We start from the raw sequence: 21,255 nt of genomic DNA, 5'->3' as shown, positions 1-21,255 counted from the left end.
CCAAATTTATTTAAACTTAAAATGCTATCATTTCAACATGTAATCTATATAGGTGCCTGGGTGGCTCAGTTGGTTGGGTATCTGACTTCCAACTCAGGTCATGATCTCACAGTTGGTGAGATTGAGCCCCGCATCGGGCTCTGTGCTGACGGCTCAGAGCCTGGAGCCTGCTTCGGATTCTGTGTCTCCCTCTCTCTCTCTGCCCCTCCCCTGTTCGTGTTCTCTCTCTCAAAAACAAAAAAAAAATATTTAAAAATTTAAAAATAAGACGTGTAATCTATATAAACACATTTTAATGAAATGTTTTACATTTTTTGGAGTGCATCTTCTAAATTTGGTATGTATTTTCAAAATAAATCAACATCTCAATTCAGACTAGCCACATTCTAGGTGCTTGGTAGCCACCTGTGGCTAGTGGCCACTCTATTGGATGGCACATGTCCATAGGCTAATTTCCCACAGAAATAATATGCTATATATCTCTCTATAAAGGTCAACAGCAGATGAGTCTATCAACATGCTTTCTACATACCAATCCCACATTCATTACTGGCCTGTTCATACCTCTTTGTTTTAATTCATTTGTATTTCAAAGATAACACAATGAACTATTATGAATCCACCATCGTTCAGAATAGAAAACTGATAATATTTGTCCATCTCTCCATGGGCCATCCCCTCAACCGCTTAACGGCATAGTTTTTATATCAATAGGGGAATGTTTAAATCAACAGTGGTACAATATTTAATACTGAAACATTAAAATACCAATAACACAAGTAAAGGCGTTAGCATATTTTTAATGGGATTAAGTCGTATTGAATTGGATTCCCCATGATCTTTGGTTCATAGCACACTTATCATTGGTTCATGCATGGCCTCCTGTATTACCAACATATGAAACTATCTGTTTCTTTTAAGTAATACAGTCAACATCCATGAGCAAACCATTCCAACCAAGAGCAAGAACTGTCACTTACATCAGCCTCCAGGCTCCTTACCCACAGAGGCAAGCTGTTTATCATTACAGATGACTAATCAGCTCTAGTGCATTCTTTCTGTAGAACAGAAACCAAGCATTAAAAAAAATGAAAGGTATTAGATTTAAAACTTTGTAAATCAATGTTAATTGTGAAATCCCAGATTAGCTATAATCCGTGGTTTGTACCACATTCTCAATATTGGTCCATGCTTGGCCCTCCTTCTCATCATTGACCCAAAACCAGCACTCTATTTTTAATTGACTTGACCAGTTAATGGTTCTCAATTGTTATTCTGGTGAATACCATAGAATTGATCACCTAAAATAAGAATGATGACCATGACCAAAAATAAATAAATAAACAAAACACCCCACTAACTCCAAATCTGATGGACAAAAAAAGAAGGACAAAAAAAAAGAATGAAGGCTATTACCAACATCTGTCTTTATTCTTTTTTTCCTATACAGTGACAGCCACAGGTAGGGAGACCTCACATCATTTCCCCGGTAGGGTTCCACACTTCTCTGTCTCCTATTCTCTTCCTTTCCAACAGGGAAGTATGGAGGTGTTTCCAACACAACCTGTTTACCCCATGAGGACAGAGATCCCATCTCTAGAAGTTTCTGCATGAGGAGAGTCACATCCAAACCAGAAGTGAATCATGATGGTCTGGACTTTGAACTGAAGCACTGACTGCACAGAATCTGAATAATCTTAATTCTGGGATAATGAGAGATTATTGTCATAGGCCCATGTTTGCCATCTCTGGTTTTATTCCTTCCTCTGTTCATTTCATTCATTCATTTACTTATTTCTGAACACCCTCAAAAACTTTCCAGCCAAAGATTTAAGAACATCAACTGTTACTTACATTTCTTAATGTACCTTATCCATCCAAATAAGATTCAAAATTCTCATAAATATTGCATGGTTAAATGAACTATGGCATGCCCATTTCGTGCAAGAGAAAGCAACCATTTAAAAAATGAACACCCTGGATCATTTTCAATGGCTTTCACCTGTATAGAATTAAAATAATCAGCCTTAGTTTATGAAACATTATCCTCATTCAACTACACTTGGCCCTTTTTAATTTAAGCCTTTAAAAAATCACAAAACAATGCTTATGAATCTTACCCAACAAATAGAAAACTACAAATATCTATGCCTCTACGAGCATCGCTTTCACCAAGTAAACACCCCAAATTTATCCAGGCGGAAGTGTCTATATAAACCATAATGTATGAATTAATAGTAAAATGCTATTAAGTTAGGTAAAATAGCATAGATTTTTTTGTTTTAATGTCCTCCAAATCTGTATGATTATGTAATCATAAATCACAAATCTTGTCTTCGTTAGTCCACTCTTAATCCTTGCCTATTTTATTTAGGCATGCATTCATTTATTTTTAATAAATCAATAAACACACATGAACTCACCCCTCAACCCAAGATTAGTAAGAAAAGGCAACAATTATATTTATATAAAGAGATATACATGTTCTGTACACATATACACATGTCCACAATTAATGTACATGAATGTAACTGTTTCTTTTTACAGATAGCAATGATTTACGCCAAATGAGATCCATCACGTTGGTTCATGACAGTCTCCCCGTTGGTCTATGCTTGGCCATCTTGGATTTCATTTGTGCCTATTCACGTTTAATAATACAGACACATCCATCAGCCAACCACCCAGCTTACAACAACAACACGAACCATCACTCATGTTGGTTGATCCATGGTTCACTTGCCAGAGAGGTCACGGCCAAGATCTCGGTCAACAGAGCGTCAATAGACCCACGCTGGGGCCTCTGTTCTGTGGAACACAAGACAGTTATTAAAAAGGATGAAACAACCCAGGTATTTTTTAGTGGTCATCAGGTGAGGAGCACAGGACTAAATCACAGTTTGGTTCATGACACAGGATCACCATTGGCCTAAGCGTAGGTCTCATTGTACACATCTTCTTATTTAACAATTTTATAAGACACATGCAAGACCTAATCAAAAAAAAAAAAAGAATGACGCCCATTATGAGTATCTGTCTCTATGCTCTTACCCACAAAGGAACCAGCCCAGATCTTCTTCCTAATGGACTCAGATATGCAGAGTTGAAGTAATAACAATCTTTGATTCCAGGTATAATCGCGTCATTGTTTCCTACTTATCCCTTTTACTGTTTTTAGTTATTTTTTAAAATACAATAAACACATCAGGTCAGCACTAATGCAGAATCAAAACAGCGATCCATACTTATGTTAGTACTTATATACCAATGCTTCTTATCCACAGAGGTAAGAGCTTTGTTTTCGTTTTATGGTTTTAAGTGGTCCACAATTATACCTAAGTGGATTCATCTGAATCCATAATTCATAAAACATCATCTTTGGTGGTTCATTATCAGCCCTCTTTCATTCTGTCATTTCTTTTATTTAGTCATCTAATTCATATTTAACGATACAACGAACACACTTGAATCCACCATTTAGCTCAAGACCAATGACTGGTCTATAGGACTATTGATACACTTCCTACCGCCATCCCAACACCTTTGTATTTACTGGGCTTTGTCTCTGTTTTGTTTTGTTTTGTTTTTTAATAACTACCATTGGATAGAACAGATTACTCATAACCCTTGTTTAAAAACACATCCTCGTCATTGGCCCATGCTTGGACCTCTTTAATTTTATTTATGCATTCATTCATTTTTAACTATTCAGTAAAACCCATTAAGCCCCACCTACAACCATCCACAGTTTCCCTCCCCACAAAGATCTTTCCTCTCTGGTGAAAACTCCCAGTGCGCCCATTCTATGGAACACAAAACCCCATTCAAAGGAAGAAACTAGCCTAGACGTTTCTTGTTTGTTAATGTCAAGTTAGCAGACCTAGATTCATCATAATCTTTTGTCCAGAATACATTCTCACAATTGCCATATTCAAGGTCTTCATTATGTTATTTATTCTTTTATTATTTTAATAATAAAATTAGTAACCACAAACCACGCCAATCTCTTTTTATGTCCCTCGGTTGTGGAGAATTAATCACGATCCTTGGTTCAGGGTTGCTTCTGGCCATTGCCCCAGGGCGGTTCGTCCCCCTCTCAATTCCCTGATTCTTGAAACCCATAAACAACCACATGACCCCCACCTCCAATGCCCCCACTCTTAGCCCCTCGCTGCCCTCTGCCTTCAATGGTCACTCCCAAGCCTCCTGAGTGCCCTCCCCTCCCCCTTTCACGTATATAAAATTTTATCACATGTATGTATTCTTTACAAATATTTTCCATGGGGCAGCGGCTGGCGGGGCCTCTGCAGGCCTCCGCCAAGGGGGACAATTAATACATACGACTGCCTGAAGAGCACACCAGCCAGGGGATGGTAAAAGGACTCAAACCCAGATCCTGCAACGCTGTCTGCCATCTCTGCTTTGCATGACTACGTGCTCACCGTCATAAGGCACCATCACCAATGGTGAGAGCATACGTGCCCACATCACGCTACCCGCCTCCAAATCCAGCCTCAACCCCGGACGAGCTGGGCAACATCAGACGAGTTAACTGACCTTCCTATGCCTGTTTCCCCATCTGTGAGATAGTCCCAGCCCTGGTCCCTGAGCAGAAGTAGCCATTACTTTTCACACCAAAGGCAACCAAGTAAACTCCCCCACCCCCACCCTGTCTCTGAGCCCCTCACCCAAATCTTTGTTCCCTCTGTAGCAGCGCCCGAGCTGTGGTGCTAGACAGACAGACAGACCAGGTTCCACCCCAGCAGGCACTCATGAGCTGTGTAACTGCAGAGACGTGACCTGGCCTCTCTGTCTTGTGCCCCGACCTGGGCGATTTGTAGACTGAGGACAGCGGCACCCTCGTGGGTCCAGCGTGAGGGTGCAGAGAGCTACCGACAGTTCCTCAAGCAGCTCCCACCCTGCACACCCCCCTCCCCGAACCACCCACCCACCCCACTGGCCAAACAGCCCCCCCACCCAAATCTGATTAGAGAAACGAATTATCTCGACGCTCAGGCCAAGCCGAGGGTTTCGGGAAGGTTGGGCCTCGGGCAGGAAATTGTTGGGATCTGTTCTTTTTTGGACACGGCATCAAAGCTTAAACAAGTGCCCTGGAAAATAGAAATCCATCTAAGGGATGCGCTTTCGAAAACTAAAATTCATTGCATGAAATGGGGCTGCCCTTGGGGGGGTCTCTGCCAGGAGATCCTTGACGTTCAAATTGTTTCCCAGAAACTCCAAAGGCTTCTGCTCTGACCCTTACTGACAATATAGCCATTTTCCTGCCTGCCCTCCCAGACAGGCCTGGTAGGTGCCCAGCACGCTGACCACGGTGCCACTCTTGAGACACAAAAAGTTAAAAATCAATTAAGTTTAAAACCGTACATATGTTACGGATACGTGTGTATCAGGTAATACACACATACGTGTATCCACTTGGGGACTCTCCTAAGAGAGTCATGGGAAGAGCGCTAGGCTGGGAACCTAGGCTCCTGCCTTTGCCTTCATCACACTGCGCGGCCTCGGCCAAGGCCTTTCCCCTCTCTGAGTCTCAGGTGGCAACGACCCACCAGTCTGCCCTCCCTCCCAGGTGGTATGGAAGCGAAAGGCATAGAGTTTAAGTGCAAGTTCCCTCCAAGGAGCAGAGGATCGTTAATGTTGTACCTCCTGTACCCAGCACGTAGTGTTCACAGCATGCCTTAGCATACATTATCTTGTTTGATCCTCACAGCAGTCCTGTGAATTACACATAATAATCATAATTAGCCAATATTGATTGAATGCCTACTCTGCACCAGGCACCATGCTGCCTGCTTTGCATGCATCGCCAGTCTGCTGGGGTGGGTACAATTCAACAGCATCTCTTTTTTTCTCCCCCACCCCCTCCAAAAGTCCTGTGCACACGTTTTGTGCCAGGCACTGGTCTAGGTCCTGGGATATCGCAATGAACCAGACAAAATCTGAGAGCTACCATCCCCTGGGTAGAGACAGAACAGACAACATTGAAAATCAATAAGTACAATACGGGGCATACGAGCCAGTGGTAAGAACGATGAAGAAAAACAAAGCAGGAAAGGGACAGCAAGCAACAAGAAGGACACAAACCCCACCGAGAAGGTGATACCTGAGCAAACTTTATTAGTTCCATCTTACACACGAGGGAACTGAGCCTCAGAAAGGTTAAGTGACTGACAAGTGGTCACACAGCAAGGAAGATGCTGAGCCCCAGAGTCTTGTCTTCCCTACTTCTCCCCACTGGCTCATTTTTGTAGTTCTTGCTCTCTGGTACCCCACTGTCAGCACACAAGGTGAGTGTGTGAAGACGTGTGTGGGTGAGTACAGGGGTTTGTCCGACCTCCCACACAGACAGTCTCAAGCACAGGGCATCTCCAGGGTGTACTAACAGCCCTGGGTGAATACATACACCGTCCTTCTTAGAGAAGGTGCAGTGGTGACAGTTCCCACAGGACTTGCACAGACACTGCGTCAGGTCATGCTAAAATCCTATCATGCACCCATCGTAGCCAGCCAGTAAGCACAGATGCTAACCCCATACCCTGTCACTTAGCCAGTAGGGCATCCAGAGGTACCCTTCCCCCAGGAACACCCCCGTGTGCAGCTGTCCACTGCCTAGGCTTAAGTGGCACACTTTCTACCCAGAAAGGGGAGGAGGTCTCCCAGTCCTCATGGCCTCCATGAGGTAAGACTCAACAGAACAATTCTTTGTTCCAGCTGGCCACTCTCAAAAGAGCAAATAAAGAAACATTTCTAAAGTGATTATTTTCTCCTCCCCCCGACCAAAAAAAAAAAAGAAGAAAAAAACATATAGAGAAATAAATTTGAGAAGAACATATATAAGACCTTAGGAAACTTGCCCACTGCTTCTAGAAGCCATGAAGTTGAACCAAGACAACTTGATTGCTCATCTTGCCCTCCTCCTCAGCTTCTTTTCAGCTCCCATTCAATCTCTCTGTAATTCTCAATACCTCCAAGGAAATTCCTTCAGGGGACTTTCACCTATTCCGAGGCTTAACATTTCATTAGATGGATCATATCCATTTGGTGCATATATTTCTCATTTCCCTAACTGGAGATAAAGTCTTCTAGTCTTAAATTAATACATGTGTTTCTATTTCACTGACTCCCTCTCCAAAGGCAAACTCACATGCCTCTCTGAGCTATATGCCCCAGCTATCTGCAGAACGCGTAAAATGATCTTAGCAGCCAGAGATATTAAACATCTCAATAAAAACAGTTACGACAATTATAATTTTAACGATCATGAAATATTTATTGAACACTAACCATATGGGAAACATTGTTTTAAGCACTTGAAATGTTTAAATCATTTAATTTTCAAATACCCATTAATAAGGTTCTGTTGGTATCCCCATATTACAAGTGAGGAAACTGAGGCACGGAGGTTAAATACTCACAAAACCAGTCAATGTCAGACCTGTGAATTAAGCCTGAGCATCTGGGATATGTATAACAGGACTTAGCCCATAAGCAGATTATCAAAACATATCTGGCTGAATTTGAGCCAGGCCTTCAGGGAGGCTTGCTGATCTGTCGTTCAGCCCTCTGTCTGATTCCCTCTAGGCTGATTCCTTGTATACCTCCAGGCTCTAGAGTCATTTTTACACCTGCTTCCCTTAGCATTCAGTCCTAATAGGAACTACTGGAAATTTGACTGAATTGCACTGCAAGAGGTCAGTGGTGTGTTTGACCTTTATATGTGTGATAGTCACAAGTAGGACAAACTAGAGAAGGTGTTACTTGAGAAATAAATTTAGAGTCTGGGGGATAAGAGGTCCAGCTCCCTGATAGACCAGGAGGGTGAGTTGAACAAGGGTTAACCCCAAGGAGTGAAATTTTTTTTCAGGCACGGTCTTAGAGAAAAAGAAATGGGAAGAGGGTAGGAGTTTAGAAGGAAAAATCAGACCAAGGTCCAAATCCTGGTTCCCTACGTGATTTGGGGCAAGTCACTTATCATTCCTAAACCTCAATTTTCTTGTATCTTAATTGAGGATGGTAATTGCTATCATGGAGGGTCACTGTGATGATTTAGGGGAGATAAAATTATGCCAAGTGGCTACCAAAGGACTGGGCATGTGGTTGGGCTCAGGGCTTAGTCATCGCGAGCCAGCAGAAGAAGGCTGCCTGCTGTTTCTCATCATAGTGTGAAAACCGCTGAGACTGAGAGTCGCTGCTGAGAAGCTCCAGCACCACAGCCAGGGCCTGGTGTCTGTGAGCTGGCAGGAGACCTGTTGTCCCAGAGCCACCTGAGCCAGTCAGTACGCTCAGAGGCAGAACAAAAGGCAGGAGCTTCACCAGCAAGCTCCACTCAGAGGAAACATCTCTTCAGAGACCAAGAAAGCCTTTGATCTTGGTGAGAAACTGACTACTCTCTCTTCCTCATCCATCTTTCCACCCTCTGTACGTGAATTTGTTCACCCATCTCGCCAGCAGGCATCAGCCTCCACACCACCTCTCCACCTGCTGATGCCTCACGGAGGCAGGCCTCCATCCATCAGACCCCCCCAACCCTCCTTCCACCTCTCCATTATGTCTGTACAGGAATCAGACAAACCTGGATTGGAATCCTGGGTCTTGCTTCCTAGCAGAATTTGGACAAGTCACTAACCTCTCAAAGTCCTCTCACCTGTGAAATAAAGGGAAAATCTGCTACAGCTGGGGTGACGATTTAAAGACAGAGTGGACATACCAATGCCTGGCCTGAGCAAATGTTCATCCCCTCTGTTTCTGCAAGTGGGCCAGGATCTATACAAGAGAAAAAACCGCTACATCTCGCAAGACATACAGAGAAGTGCATTTTATTTTTATATTTTGAATCTCCAGTGTTTTACTGGTGTGCAGTCCCCCGGGACATCCAGAGATGGGCGCTGGCCAGAGCAGTTCGGGGTCCTGGTCCCTCCTGGACTCGCAGCAGAAAGTGCCACCTAGTGGACTGGCAGCCAGTGGGGTCCCTGGTAGGTCCCTGGTAGGGTTGCTGTCTGCTGTTGGGTGGAATTCTGAGCCAGCCGGAGGTCCCAGTCCCCAGACTGCGCTGCCCTTGTTCAGACGCGGTTCACCCACGGCACTCGGGGGGCCCGGACTGCTGGGACCCTTTTGCTTTGTGGATGATAGCTAGCTCTCTTTTGCCTACCCTGGCCCAACTCCCCTTTAAATGTTTCCAGAATCGGGCTCTGTGCTGACAGGTCAGAGCCTGGAGGCTGCTTGGCTTCTGTGTCTCCCTCTCTCTCTGCCCCTCCCCTGCTTGCACTCTGTGTGTGTGTGTGTGTGCGCGCGCGCGCGCGCGCGCCTCTCTCTCTCTCTCTCTCTCTCTCATAAATAAATAAATAAATAAATAAATAAATTGTTTCCAGGAAAAGAAAAAAAAGAATATTCTAGCACCCCCTATTTGCTGAGTGTCTGTCACCCATCAGAAACAGGGGTGGGGGCTTCAATTGCATGGTCTCTAATCCTCTAAATGACCCTTAGGGAGACCCAGAAGTTGCCCCATTTTCAGTGAGAAAACTGAGATTTACTGAGGTTGGGTTATTCACTTAAGGTGAGGGTTACACAGTCAAACCCCTGGGTTTGTGGCTGCACTTACCTTCTGTAAGCCCAGCGCCCCCCCCTGAAAATGCAGGAAAGATTTTGGACACTGCTTCGAACGCGCCAACTGCAAGAGAAATTTATGAGTCAACTGGGGATATTTGAAGACTGAATAGATGTTGGATGACATTAAAGAAAGGCTGTTAATTTTTTAACTGTGAAAGTGGCATTGTGGCTATGTTTTTAAAACAGAAAAGGGTCCTTCTTTTTTAGAGATATGCACTGAAATGTGCTCGGAGGAAACAATATGGTGTCTGGAGTTTGCTTCAAAATAGTCTGGGGTGGGGGTTGGAAGAGGACAGTACAAGGCTCAGACCAAACAAGAGGGGCTGACAGCTGTTGGCACCTGGGTGGCAGCAAAGTGAAAACTGTGTACATTGTAATAAAAACAGGTATTCCTTCCTCTGCTTTTGGGTTGCTTCAAAGTTTACGGAATAGAAGGTTTTAAAGACCAACAGGTAAAAATACAGAGCCGGGGTGGGGGGGGAGGGGGCAAGAAAAGGGAAGCCATTTAAAAAAGCAAAGGGGCCCAGGGTCCAACCTCAACGTTGGGGGGTATTAGGGAGCTGATTCATAGAACAAATGCCTCCAAAGTGGAAAGGGTAGGGCCACCTGGGTAGCTCGGTCGGTTGAGCATCTGACTTCGGCTCAGGTCATGATCTCACGGTTCGTGGGTTCGAGCCCCGCATCGGACTCTGTGCCGACAGCTCAGAGCCTGGAGCCTGCTTTGGATTCTTCGTCTCCCTCTCTCTCTCTCTCTGCCTCTTCCTCTCTCTCTCTGTCTCTCTCAAAAATAAACATTAAAAAAAATTTTTTTTTTTTAAGTGGAAAGGGTACAAGAAAGGGGCCAGGGCTGGTGGGAGCAAGCCGTTCTGAGTTGGGCGGATTAAGGAGAAAGGACTAGGGTGCAAGGGTGCTAAGGAACAAGATGCCCAGCAGCCACCCCCAGGCCCTCCTGCCTCCCTCAGACCCCACCCCCGTGCTCCCCCCGGCCCTCCAGGCCCCTCACAGACCCTCCTTCCTCCCTCAGACTCCCCATGTTCCCCTCAGACCCTCCTGCCCCCCAGGGGTGTCCTGTCAACCTCTTAACTGGCTCTAAAGGGACCTGACGGCACCCCCCTCCTCCAGGGCCGAGGAGTCCTGAGGAGTCCACCTGAGGAGTCGTTCCTGAGCCCAGCTTGGCTGGTAAGGATTCAGCTCTCTAGCTTTCAAATGCCTTTTTTTTTTTGCTGGCTTTATTTTTTAGTTGGTTTTTTGGAAGGAAAGGAGTTAGTGCTTTTGCCCTCAAACTGTGTACCAAGCTGCTTTCACTGTCCTGAACCCCTTTCTCCCCCCTCTCTCAGCGTCCCCCTCCTCCATCAGTCATATCTCCCACCGCAAACCGACAAACACTAGACCCCAGGTCCAACCAATTTCCCCAGACCCTAGGGACCAGCACAGGCCCCTCCACCTCTCCCCCAGTTCTGGCCGGTCCACAGCAGCCAGACTCTCTGTGCAGGGCGGGGGGGGGGGGGGGGGGGGGGGCGGCGGCTTCCTGGACACCTCGCCCCCCTGGAAACGCTCCCTCCCTCACCCCTCATTCCCCATTTTGGAAAGTCTGCCGGCCACCCAGCGGACAGTTCCTCCCACCGGACCCTCAGGCAGCCTGCTGCATTGCAGCACAGCCCTCAGTGAGGGAGGGGTGCAGCCTGCAGCCACCCAGAGCCAGAGCCTGTCACCCCCTCCCAGCTGTCCTGGGGCAGGCACTGGCCCCCTCTCCCCGCCCGCATTTAAAAGCGCAGCTACAAAAGCAAAAGCACCAGCCCCTACTGACTGTCTCCCCCTCCTCACTTTCCGGGCTCAAAAATGTGGCCCAGGCAGCCCCCTTGTGGCACTTGGGGGCGCCACAGACTCTTGGCTGGTGTCTGAAGAATTCAGACTGTCTGATTCCACTGCACCGTGAGTTGGCACAAATCTTAAGTGGCCCAAGTCCTACCCGATGCAGACCTGGCTCACCGCCTCTCTGAGTCGGGGGCACAGCTCTCCTCCCTCCTCGCTCCCTCCTCCCTCGGCCCTCCCTCCCCGGAGCCAGAGCTCTCCTGTTGAATACTGCTCCGAAGCAGACAGGTGTCTGAGGACTGGAACGGTGGTGGGGGGTGCAGGGAGGCTGTGGGAACAGGGGCTTTTCTCACAGTGACATTTGGTTTCCATCACCATCTCACGTTTGGGGAAACTGAGGAGCAGGGAGGCTCGTAGTCCCTGTGCCTGTCAGAAAAGGGGCTGGAGACCCTCCCTCCGAGAGTGGGTTCCAGCTTAGAGCAGCTCCCTGAGGTGAGGGGCTGCCCTGATGACTCCCCTTCTCCCCCCCCCCCACCCCCTGCTCTCAGCCATCAAGTCCTCATCCCCTCCAAAGCCAGTCCTTCCCAGGAGGAAGCCCTAAGTGCTCTCCCCCCACCACCACCCTCCCCCCACCCCCGCCATGAACTCCATCGTCTCTAACGCACCGTCCACATAAACAAGCCCCAGCCCCCTCCGTCTCTATCTGCAATCTGCTTGGAGGTGGGCAGGGCCCTCTCCGCATCAGGTTAATAATGCCATTTTCATAAGCCTCTGCCCATAGGTGCTCCCACCTAATTTTGAATCTGCCCTTCAAACGGATTGGGCCACAGAGGAGCTGGGATCTCAAGCACCGCTGGGAGGTGCTTATAACTAATCAATCTATCCCCTGCCCACCCACGCCCCCCCAGCACTCGGCACTGCCTTGCTGAACAGTCTTCGGCAGCAGGGTGTGGTGGGGAGCTTCCGACAGCCTGGGGTTCCATCCTAGCCTGACCTCACACCAGCTGAGAGACGGTGAGTATGGGATTTCACAAGTCCCTGCCTCAGTTTCCTCATCAACTGAATGGGGATTATGAGGCTGGTGCTCAGAGTTTTCACTGGGGTGAGTCCTAGGCAGACAGCCCGGCCCCTAGGCAGGGCTCCAAGAAACCTCCACTGTTATCATCCCCCCCTTGATCACTTGATGCATGGTGACTTACTCCCTGTGTCTCTCCCCCACCAGGCTGAGTTTCCAGGACAGGAAGCTGACCGGCACTGCTTGGTGGCCAGCCTCCCCCTCGGGTCTGGGCCTGAGAAGGTAGGTACGCTGTGGTGGTTTGGAGAATGGGTGCATGGGTGGATGGCCGTTTCCCACAGTCTGTGGGATGCCCAGACCCCACTGGGTTTCTGGCTCCCGGAGGCCCCCCACCACTGCCTAAGCTAGCCCTTCTATGCAGCGGCAGGGAAAAGTGTTCCCTCCTGCCTCACCCTGGGGCCCCTGGTGCAGTCACATACAACGCGAATTCTTGATGCAAGAAATGCAGAAAATGCAATAAATGCGGTTTCTGCCGCCTGCTGCATCTACTGTGAGCTCACAGGCCAGGGGCTGCCTCTGGCTGACATGTTTCGTGCGGCTGAGCCCACAGAGGGGTCTCCGGCAGGCGAGCTTCCCGTCTGTCCTCGGGGCAGGGTCTCCCGAAAGGCCAGACGGTTTTCCTCCTCGCGCGCCACTTGTTACATGTGCGCCTCCCTCCCTGGGTCCCGCTGTCTACTCTGTAAGCGTTCGTGAAGTGTCTGATGTGTGCGAGGCCACGCTTAGCTCATTCCGTCTCACGGGGAGGGAGCCCCGCTCTTATCTACTTTTCAGGGAAAAGCCGAGGCTCTGAAAAGCAGAGGGAATCGCGTGGTCTCACAGCTAGGAAGCGGGGAGTCCGGCTCGGGCTGGTGTGTCTGTCTCGGGAGCCCCCCAGCCCCACCGCGGCCGCCTGCTGCCGCTGCTGCTGCCGCTGCTGCGGGCTGACCAGGGCCGGCCAGCCGCCAGCGGCTCCTGCAGAAAAGGCAGGGGGTTGCATAGAGAGCGTTCTCCCTGGCAACTAGCAAAGGGGCCATAAAAAACGGAGGGCTCAGACGCCGCTTCACAGAGAGATCCGAGCAGCTGGACTTGGGAGGGGAGACCCGCGCCCTCCCCTGGGCTCTCGGCAGAACAGCAGGGCAAAGGGGCTCCGTCCCAGACCCAAGCGGGGCAGGGGCGGAGGCGCCCGGGACAGGTGTAGACGGCTGTGATCGGGACGGGGACGGGGACCCCAAATCTGATCCCTCGGCGGGTGGGGGGCTTGCTAGTCGGCCCGGAGACGAGAAGGCTGAAGTGAGCTTGCCGCCTTGCAAAGAGCCGAGGGCAGAGGGGGCCAGGGGGCTGTGGCGGAGCGGCGGAGGCAGAGGCAGAAGCAGGGGAGGGCTCGGCAAAGCAGCTCGGTGTGCGAGCCCTGAGCGGGCTGCTCAGGGAGAGAGGGAGCTCCCTGTTACGGGAGGCATCCGAGCAGAGAGAGGCAGGCCGGTACTTGGCCGGGAGGCTGCAGCAAGGCTCCCTGCCCGGGCTGGCAGCCCGCACGTCTAGGCCTCTGAGAAGCTCCTAGAGAGCTAAGTCCCGAGCGGGGCTGGCTGCAGAGGAGGCAGGCTGGGGTCAGAGCAAGGATGCACAGACTTTCCCATGTACCTTGCCCTGAGCTGAATGGCAAAGGCACCGAGATGGCTGGTGGAGCGCTTCTGTCACAATGAGGCAGTGAGGGAGAGGAGCAGAGAATGGGGGTGAGTGCTCGGGGCCAGCGGGGGCGGCGGGGGCGGGGGAGGTGGGGGGCTGTCTTGCAGCCAACTCCCCATCTGGGGGGGGGGAGCGGGGCGGGGGGGCCGGGCCGAGCCACCTGGAGTGGCCAAGTGCCCGCCCCAGCTCCCAGGCCCAGAAAGGCTGGCCTGGGTCCTCTCTGGGGCAACAGGCTGGTGCAGCGGGTGGGGGGAGCCTTCCTGCGGGGGAAGTAGGAGGAGGGGGGTCTGGTGAGTGGAGAGGCCGCCCGGTCATGGGAAAAGCAGGGCCCTTTTCTGGAGGCTGGGCCGCAGCCACGGATTCAGCCGGCTGCTGGACCATGACTTGGATGCTCTGGGGACTCGTGAAAGCCCCCTCGCCCGGTGACGGGGCCCAGGGGCCTGCATGTTGATGAATGCGGCCCACGGCGCATCGGGCGCTGGCTCTCCAGGCCCATTCACGGAGGCTCGGTTCCCAGGAACTTTGGGCGGATGGGGCCTTTATCAGGGGACCCCTCCCCAGACGAGGCTCTGTTCTGCAGTTTCTAAAGGAGTTTTCTTGTCTTTGTTTCCAGTGCAGGCACTCAGCGCGCGTGCACGTGTGTGTGTGCGTGTGTGCGTGTGCGTGTGTGTGTGTGTGTGTGTGTGACAGGCTGGCAGAGGGGCCAGCCGGGTTCCTTGTCTGTGAAATGGCCAGGCTGCCCTAGCTCACCCTCGAGGCAGGGACACGCTTCCACGGGACAGTTGGATTCGGGGAGGGCAGAGACACCGGGGACCCAGGGATGGAGCTCCTGTCACTGCAGCCTAATTGTCCCGCGCTCCTGATAATCCAATCCAGCCTGGGCACTGTCGGGGTCCCAACAGCTGCTCTGACCCGCCGTGGGGGGGCAGCAGCGTGTTGCTGGTGGAGAGTGCAGGCTGGCTCCCCACAGACAGACAGACTGCCCCCCGCAGCCCCCCTTAGGAGCTGCGAGCTGGCTCTTGGGGAAACTGATTGTCAGAGCCTGGGGGTTTTGTTGTTATTTTGTCACTGCTCTCGTTTTTTTAATCTATTAAAGGATTGCTTTGAAACTGTCGTTCGAAAATGTGGGGTAAAATGGTATTTGCATATGCGTAACTGTCTCTGCGGCATTACATGGGGGAGGGGAGGTAATGCGGGGTGCGGAACAGAAGTCACGCACATGAGAAATTTTGCAAATAAAGGTTTCTGGTCAGGGGTCGAGGGTGGTGCAAGGAAAGAGCTCAGAATTGCACTGGTGTGGGTCTGAAAAGTCACCTGACCCCAATCCCTAACCAGGCAGAGGCCACAGGGCAGCAAACCTTTTAGCCCCCGATGCTGCAGGGCCTGCAGGGGCGCAGGCAGGCTGGGGAAGGGGCTCCTGCTGAGAGGGAGGCACTATTCCCCGCCCCATTAAAGCTCCAGACACAAAGAGGCGGGCTCCCCTGCCTCTGTCCCTGTCCCTGCCCTTGTGTCCCTGCCCCTGCCTGAGGGGGTGGGGGGGGGGGGGTTTCAGCATGAAGCAGGGGCTACGGGGCAGAGGGGTAGCGGGCAGAGGGCAGAGGGCAGAGGGGCAGAGACTTAAGCAGCTCCACAAACAGCCCTGGGTGCGCTACTGCAGAGTAAATAAACCAAACGTTCTGGAGAGAGGAGTCTTTGTGCCCCACAGCAGCCGAGGAAGTTCACTTTTGTGTAAAAGGCAACACTCGAGCCCGTGCTTGCACTAGGTAAGGCTGCCCTACGCACAAAAACCTCCTTCAGGCTGGGCCCGGCCCAGGGAGCGTTTTCTGTGAAATTCAGGAGAAGTCCGGTTTAGCCAGAAGTTTTTCCAGGAATTATTAACCTCTGGAGACTATAACCACTGTTCCTTCCGAGCCGCCCTTGCCAAAGTCTATAAAATACAAGCCTAAAAAATCTGCCTGAAGAGCAGTCTGACGTTTTATATGTATTTATAAAAAAAATAAAATAAAATAAACTATTGCCAAACTTTTCAGGAGAACCCAATTAAAGCCGGCGGGGGCAGCCCTTCCCGGCCCCGGGGGGGGGGGGGGGGGTGTTGAGAGAGAAAGGCGGGTGTTTCCCTTGGGTGGGGGGTGGGGTCTGCTCTGGGGCCTTTATTCCCTGCTCATACTCTTCCAGCCTTTTTATTTTCCTCTGCGGGTCTCCGGGAGGGAAGGTGAAGCCTTTCAGACGGGCCGAGATGGGAAAAGCTCCTGTGTTCCAGCCGCTACTGCGCTGAGTGATTTATTTCTGCTATTGTCTCACTATGCCTATCGCTACGCGGTGTGTACGTATGCTTTTCCGATCAGGAAACTGAGGCACAGGAATTCTTGGGGCCTTGCCAAGGACATGCACGCCATGTCCGTTCCGTAGCTGGGTTTGTGCTCAAGATGGCTGGCTTCTCGGGGTGGCTCCCACCCACCACCCTGGGGGGGACAAAAAGAGGACCAAAACCTTGAGCAGCTCGGGGGACATCTGTCCCTCTCACAGGCAGGTGAGGCCCTCTGACCCCAGGGTGATGTGGATCTGGCATCCCAGTCCCTCTGCCCCAAAACCTGTGCTCCTCGAACACAACCCTGTCCCTGGAACCTTCACCATCCCCCCAGCCGGTGGCTCTGCTGTCACATCTGAAGACTTACCTCCTTCTTAGGTTCTGGGACCAGGCCCCTTTTCCTCTCGCAAGGAGAAGGTCATAAAAGACGTAATCAACCATTGCCAGGCCATGATTATGTCCCCCAAACCCATCACCAGCACACTCGCCCGGGAGATGCTCACTCACGGACCACGACCCAGGGTTCTGGGGTCCTCGTGGCAGGCATGGAGGGAACCTGGTGTTGGACCCCAGAGGGCAGGACAGAGCAGTCTGGGGCAGTGGGGGGAGGCCTGGGCTCCCAGGCGTGTGTTTGTGGTCTGAAGGCATTCATAGCACTCACCCAGTGTGCAGGGCAGACGCCTCAGTCCTCAGGAGAAAATGGGAGGTCTTTTCAGTCAGGGGAAGTCAGATCCAGGCAACACAGGGGGCCGAGGGCACTGGACAGGGACAAAGGAAAGGGGGGGATTAACATGTGGCTGGTCATGAATTCTAGAAAAATGCAAAACCTTCTCCTGAACTAGGAAAACATGTCAATGAGGCATTGTCCTTTGGGGGGACTGTACTTTGCTGGACTTTTGAAGGAGGTGTTAGGGGCAGTTCACCGTGGGGTGCATTTCAAAGCCTGGTCCTAAGGGCTCAAGAGAAGCTGGTTGAAAGGTCACGGCCAAAGCCCCCAAGTGTAAAAGGCAGGGCCCACACAGACAGGAGCAGTAGCTCAGGCCCGCAGTGTGCCTGCAGGGGTGGGGGTGGACAAGGGGTGAGGGGAGAGGCTGGGAAGCTCCCACCCAGACCCCGAAGGGTCCTACGTGCCAGGCTAAGGCCTTTGGAACACATCCCAGAAGTTCCAGGAAGTCAGAGGGAGGATTTAAAAGCAAGACAGTGACAAGGTCAAAATGGCATTTAAGAAAGATCACACAGTGAAAATAAACTTTGCAAAACATTTAACCCAGCTACCCCACCTCCAAGAAATGGGGATAAAGGAACAGCCACGGATGTGTTTACAGACCGAGCTATAAAAAAGCTCATTGCAGGGCTGTTAGCAATAACAAAACGGGAACAGCTCAGGTCCTTTTCAGTGGGCATCGGTTGAGCAAAATTGTATGAATTAAAACTTCGGTTCATGACGCGCTCATTCATTTGGGCAAGGATCGCTTTTATTTTATGGATTCACTTTTATTTACTTGCATAAATAATAGAACAAACACCCATGAGCCTGTGACCCACCCCCACCCCCACCCAAACGACCAGGACTTTGACCAAAGCTTCTATCCGGACACATTCTCCCCCACCCCCCCTCCCCCGCTGCCCCCCAGCACGTTTACAGCTGGGATTTTGAACAATAGGAGAGGGTCTAATCAACAATGGTGCTTACATACCCCGGAATATTAAACAGCTCTTAAAAAGAATGTAACAGCGGAGACCTATTGTCTTTTAATGGACCTCAGTATTTTGCGCAGAACTGGATTAATCATGATTCTTTGTTCATAAACACTTCGTCATCATTGGTCCAGGCTTGGCCCTCTTTTATTTTGCTAATTTATGCATCCATATATTCATTTGTGATAATGTCATAAACACTTGTGAGCTGATCCTCAGATCCCGAGCTCAGAAATTACTGACACCTGCCGCCACGCTCCGTCCCCACGGGGTAAGGACCTGGGGCTTTCAGGGCAGCGGTGAGGGGGTTAAAGCAACCCGGGTGCACGCAGATTACAGGGTACTAAGGTGTGTTCTAAGGAACGCTGTGTCGATCTTTATTATCTCCAAGCGGATGCCTGTGTGGAGACAAATGCTAAGCTACGCAGAAGGAAACGGACACTATGATGTAGTTTGCGTAAAAAATAAACAAAATCATCTATTTCAGAGATCTATTTATATACGTACATAAGTGCTCAGAAAAATATCTGGAGCCTTGCACCTGAAACTGATAACAGCCGGGGGGCGGGGGGGCGGGGGAGCGGGGGGGGGGGGGGGGGGCGGAGCTGGGCTTGGGCCTGGGCCTGGGGGGGTGGGGCGGGTACAGATGGCTTTAGCTTTTATGTGCAGTATTTAGTTTTTAGTAATGAGTGTATTCATTATCAGTGCATTTCTTGCATAATTAAAATAAACATTTTGTGTGGGGTTTGTTTTTTTTTTTTTTGGTTTTTTTTTTCCATTTGTTTGTTTGTGGGGCTTGGGTGGGGGGAGGGGTTGTTTTCCTTTTTTACAAAAACAAAATGAGCATTTTGGCTGAAGGCCCAGGAACAGGCACTTACCCCCAAAACAAGCTCTGCAGACATGGGGGGGGGGGATTTATTTTATCCCAAAGATCATTCCGTTTTCGATTTTATATGTTCTCAAGCTGGAGCCCCGGGGCCTCCCGATGGCGTGTCAGTGACATGAGGCCAGCAGGTATGTGCCTGCCGGCTGCGATTTCGCCACCCACAGGCCCCAGATCCTTCCAGAGCCGCCCAGCGGCTGTCTGCAATGCACCCATCGGGGAGGACTTTCCTTTTCGGTCTTTAAGAGGCCCCAAAAGTTAATGCCCTGGCCGGTGTTCTCGGGGATTAGCTAACCGGAATGAGAATTCCAGGAGAATTCGACACGAGATAGGCCTGGCGGAGGGGACGGGCGGGCCTCCGGGGAGCGGCGGCCCCTCAGCTCACATGCGTCAACAGCCGCGCAGCTTGCAGGCAGCCAGCCGGGGCCTTGCCGTGTCCTCTGACAGCGAGATTCCCGTGCAGAACCCACAGCTGCCATGGTCACCCCCCAGCTCTAATCAAGAGGGAGCGAGGCTCAAGGGCACGGGTATTTATTTCTAACCCATCTGCCCCCCTTCTTGTCCTGGGTAGCACATGGCACCGAGGCCTCCCGTCAGAATGCCCTCTCCCCAAGACACCTCGGCTCCTGCTTGCTCGCTAAGCCTCAGACTCAACTCCCCAGGCCCCTCCACAGCTGTCTCGGCTGTCAGAATCCCCGAGCAGGCTCGGGGCTGAGTGTGCGGCAAAACCCATCCTGGTCTCGTCCGGAGATGGAGGGGCCGAGGCTCAGAGGCCTCCCCGCCCAGAGCACAAAACTAAGCCAACTTTAAATCCCATCAGTCTGAGCCCTCCGTCCGGTTTCAGCCTGGCCCCCAACTGCACAGAGCCACTAACCCATCCATCGGTTAGAGTCTTCTCACTAACACAGACAGGGACCTTCTAGAACTTTCCTCCCCCCTGCCAGGCAGAGATCTATTTTCAACCATGACTTTGTGCGGAAGAAATGTGAGCACAGGTTAACTAGCCGTCTGCCAGCTCTTAATCGCCTTTCCTGCACGCGAGGCCCTGCTGTTTATTACATAGTATTTTCTTTTGGCCTGGGTTTGGTCCCGGTGAATACTTTGGGGTATCTGTCATCGTTCTTCAGATATGAAGTATCTTACGATAAATAAAAATAAAATGTGGTACCCAGGTTGACATCACCTGCATCCACCTCGGGGCCAGGGTAATTCAACACGAAGACATTCACTCCTCCAGGAGGCTACATAAATCCAGGCAAGGCCAGTACACGTCATACAGCTGACTCAAGAAAAGGCTCTCCGGATCCCAACACTGACCCCGACCGTCCCTACTCCCCTGGTCTTCCCTCTGGGTTCGATGAAAACGGGAAGGGCTTTCAAAGAGGCCGGGGACAGACGCCCCTCAAATTAAGAGTTCTTTCTATCTGTGTTGAGTGCCTGCCATGTGCCAAGCGTTTTCTACTTTTATTTCACCTAAGGTGTCAAGGCAACACTGGAAGATGGCTGTCCCCATCCTACAGAAGGAGAGGGGGATTCACCGTCACTTGACCAAGGTCACCCAAGGGAGCCGGCCCTGTCTGGCCCCCAGCAGGCCCCCCGAGCCCCCATCAGAGATGTCCCGCTTGTCGGCACCCCTGTGTATCATGGTCAGAGATTTTAACACCTCCCTCGATTTCATGTAACAGAGTAACAGCATTATTCTGCGTTTCTCATCATATTCCCATATTAATGCGATGTGACCCTGTACTCCTCACTGCCTCTACCTCCCCAGAGTCTTCTATTAAAGACAGGGCGCACATACCTGGTCTGCTGTGGGGTCAGCGTAGGAGGGTCCCATTCCCCTCTGGGCAGGTGTGGTATCCCGAGGGTGCAGGGGCCAGGGCTGGGCCGCACCCTGGCCTCTGGAATCCACTGACTCACTGCCCATCCAGGGGGCAGTGAGCCTCAACTGCAAAATGAAAGGCTCAGGTTAGTTCCATTCTGAGGGGTCCACACATTTGCAAATTGTCCAAATTTACAACTCAGAAGAAGTAAATGCATTTTTCAGACCTTTCGATTCGATTGGATCCTGGGCCAGGCATCTGCTCCCTTGCTGGGGGAAAAGCTGTCTCACCTCCAGCCACCTGGGAGGGGGGAAAAGAGACTGCTCACAGAGTTCAGTCCGCCTCTCGGAGCCCCCCTCTCGGAGAC

The 21,255-nt window shown here is 50.9% G+C and overlaps 1 long non-coding RNA gene and 1 other non-coding gene across 2 annotated transcripts; both read right to left on the bottom strand.

Annotated features, from left to right (window-relative positions):
• Window positions 1-784: 784 nt before the first annotated feature.
• On the bottom strand, window positions 785-20,979 carry LOC122469543. Its single transcript, XR_006293505.1, has 7 exons — window positions 20,867-20,979; window positions 17,146-17,242; window positions 9,620-9,688; window positions 8,594-8,665; window positions 5,665-5,736; window positions 2,709-2,808; window positions 785-2,002 (listed from the first exon to the last, which is right to left on the bottom strand). It is a non-coding gene; the product is annotated as an uncharacterized LOC122469543 (long non-coding RNA).
• LOC122469895 lies at window positions 18,239-18,315 on the bottom strand. Its single transcript, XR_006293774.1, has one exon. It is a non-coding gene; the product is annotated as a small nucleolar RNA SNORD112 (small nucleolar RNA).
• Window positions 20,980-21,255: the final 276 nt, after the last annotated feature.

The sequence above is a fragment of the Prionailurus bengalensis genome, chromosome B3 (genome assembly GCF_016509475.1).
Source record: "Prionailurus bengalensis isolate Pbe53 chromosome B3, Fcat_Pben_1.1_paternal_pri, whole genome shotgun sequence".
Taxonomy (NCBI): domain Eukaryota; kingdom Metazoa; phylum Chordata; class Mammalia; order Carnivora; family Felidae; genus Prionailurus; species Prionailurus bengalensis.
Note: the sequence above shows the minus strand (reverse complement) of the source record. Positions and strands in the feature narration are given on the sequence as shown.